The sequence below is a fragment of the Castor canadensis genome, chromosome 13, assembly GCF_047511655.1.
Source record: "Castor canadensis chromosome 13, mCasCan1.hap1v2, whole genome shotgun sequence".
NCBI lineage: Eukaryota > Metazoa > Chordata > Mammalia > Rodentia > Castoridae > Castor > Castor canadensis.
The window spans coordinates 6,081,207-6,083,670 of NC_133398.1; the positions used below are offsets into that span (position 1 = coordinate 6,081,207).

Sequence of the window (2,464 nt, forward strand, 5' to 3'; positions counted from 1 at the left end):
CCCACTCCAGCTCAGGGTCAGGAAAGCAGGAAGCAGGCCAAGGTCAAATTCCAGGATGTGCTTTGTGTAGCTACCCCCCACACTGCCAAACCAGGGCCTTCTAGTGGGACTGGAGTAGGGATGTCATCACTAGAGACCCTCCCAGTGCTCCTCTTGCCTCTTGTGCCTGCAGATGTGCTGGGGTGGGAGTGGCTCTGCTGAGTTGGTCAGGGTATAGCCAGGTACCTGGCATACCAGCAAGGGACTAAGACTAGGTACTCAATTAAAACTAGATGTTTCACACCTGAATAAATGAAGGAAGGTAAGAGTAAATAAGCACAGGCTTCTCTGAGACAGCCCCGTCCTCCACAGCCCCCTTCTCTCCAGAGGACTCAGTGCTTAACGCCTATGAAAAGGCAAGTCCAGAAGCCTAGTCTCTGGCTTATCCCAAGTGACCTTGGCTTTCTTCCTGAACAGGAAGGCACCTTAACAATAGTTCTTGCCTCTACTAAGACAAAATCTCATAGAAAACTGGTGGCACTATCGTTTTTTTCTTTCTTTTTTGGCAGCACTGGGGTTCGAACTCAGGGCCTCATGCTTGCTAGGCAGGAGCTCTACCACTTGAGCCATACCCCAAGCCCTATTATTTGTTTTCTTGAGATAGGTCTGTTGTGTTGCTGAGATTAGCCTCGAACTCCCTGAACTCAAGTGATCCTCCTACCTCAGCCTCCCAAGTAGCTGAAACTACAGCTGTTTGCATTTCCATTTCATATTCTTTTTTTTTTTTTTTTTTTTTTGTGGTACTGGGGCTTAAACTCCACCAGCCCTTTTTGTGAAGGGTTTTTGGAGATAGGGTCTCTTGAACTATTTGCCCTGGCTGGCTTTGAACCATGATCCTCCTGATCTCTGCCTCCTGAGTAGCTAGAATTACAGGTGTGAGCTACTGGTGCCCGGCTGTTTGCATTTTTTATATCTTTTTTTCCTACATGACAAAAACACAAGAGATAAGCACCATCATAACCAAAGAAAAAGCACACAACTACGCACAGTTACCAGTGTTGCAATGCTACCCAGGAGTTGGTCAGTATAAAATCTCATTAGCAATGAAGGAGCCATTAGAAAAGTCCTGTGGCTTGCACAGTTATTTCTGCTGGGCAACGTTGTTCCTGATAGATTGATTGCTAACAAAGTAGCATATAGAAAACCTAGTGGGAAAATTTTTATGGTCATGTCCACAGCAAATGAGAAACTGCGTACATTTTTGTATCTTTCCAAAGGAAAGTGTTGTGAAATTACTATCATCACCATTACCATTATTTTTATTTATTTTGGGGACTACTGGGGTTTGAACTCAGGGCCTCATGCTTGCTAGGCAGACATTCTACCACTTGCACCATTCCATCACCCCTTTTTTGTGTTGGGTATTTTCAAGATAGGGTCTCACAAACTATTTGCCTGGGCTAGCCTTGAACTGAGATCCTCCTGACCTCTGCCTCCTGAGTAGCTAGAATTATCTGTGTAAGCTACTGGTGCCTGGCTCTATTAATGCTTTTATTATTTATAGATAAGTTTCTCAAGATAGTAATCCTCCTACCTCAGCCTTCTTTGTGCTGAGTGCTGGGATTACACGTGTACAGTGCCATGCTCAGGAACAGTTTTGGTAGTTGTGTAATTTCTTGAAAATTATAAATTATTTCATTCAGACTTCAGGATTTTTTTTAGCTGAGATCTTTACTGGAATTTTCCACTAATTGTTGTTCTTTTAGTTTATTCTTTATTGGGTAACTTTTTGAAGCTGACTTTTTTTTGGGGGGGTGGCAGGGTCTCACTCTAGCCCAGGCTGGGGTGAAGGTCCTCCTGCCTCAGCCTTCTGAGTGCTCGGATTACAGGCATGCACTACCAGACCTGGCACAAAATTTCCTTAATTGTGGTAAAATACACATGGCTTAAAACTCGTCATTTTAACCGTTTTTCAGTATACAGTTCATTAAGAATGCAGACATTGCTGTGCAAGTCACCATCACCCGCCTCCAAGCCCTTTTTCATCTTGTGATGTGAAACTGTTCCCAAACTGTCTGCCTTAGACACTCTAGATTCCCCTCCTCCTCCTCCAGTCCCTGGCAGCCTCCTCTTTATTTTTTATCTTTAGGTCTGTGACTTCTCTAGGAAACTCCTAGAAGTCAAATAGTACAGTATTTGTCTTTTTGTTTTGTTTTGTTTTTGAGACAAGGTCATGCTATGTATACCCCAGGCTGTTCTAGAACTCACAATCCTCCTGTCTGAGCCTCCAGAGGCTGGGATTATAGTCATGTACCACCATGCTCAGTTCAATATTTTTCCTTTCATGTCTGATTCTCTCACTTAGCATCAGATCTCAAGGTCCATGTGTTAGAATATGCTTCTTTTTTAAGGTTGAATAATAGTCTGTTGTAAGCAGGGCTTGGTGGTACTCACCTGTAATCCCAGCACTTGAGAGGCTAAGATA

The 2,464-nt window shown here is 43.5% G+C and overlaps 1 non-coding gene across 1 annotated transcript; it reads right to left on the reverse strand.

Annotated features, from left to right (window-relative positions):
• Positions 1 to 1,137: 1,137 nt before the first annotated feature.
• Positions 1,138 to 1,253, reverse strand: LOC141415996 (small nucleolar RNA SNORA32). Its single transcript, XR_012440933.1, has one exon. It is a non-coding gene; the product is annotated as a small nucleolar RNA SNORA32 (small nucleolar RNA).
• Between the last annotated feature and the right edge of the window lie 1,211 nt (positions 1,254 to 2,464).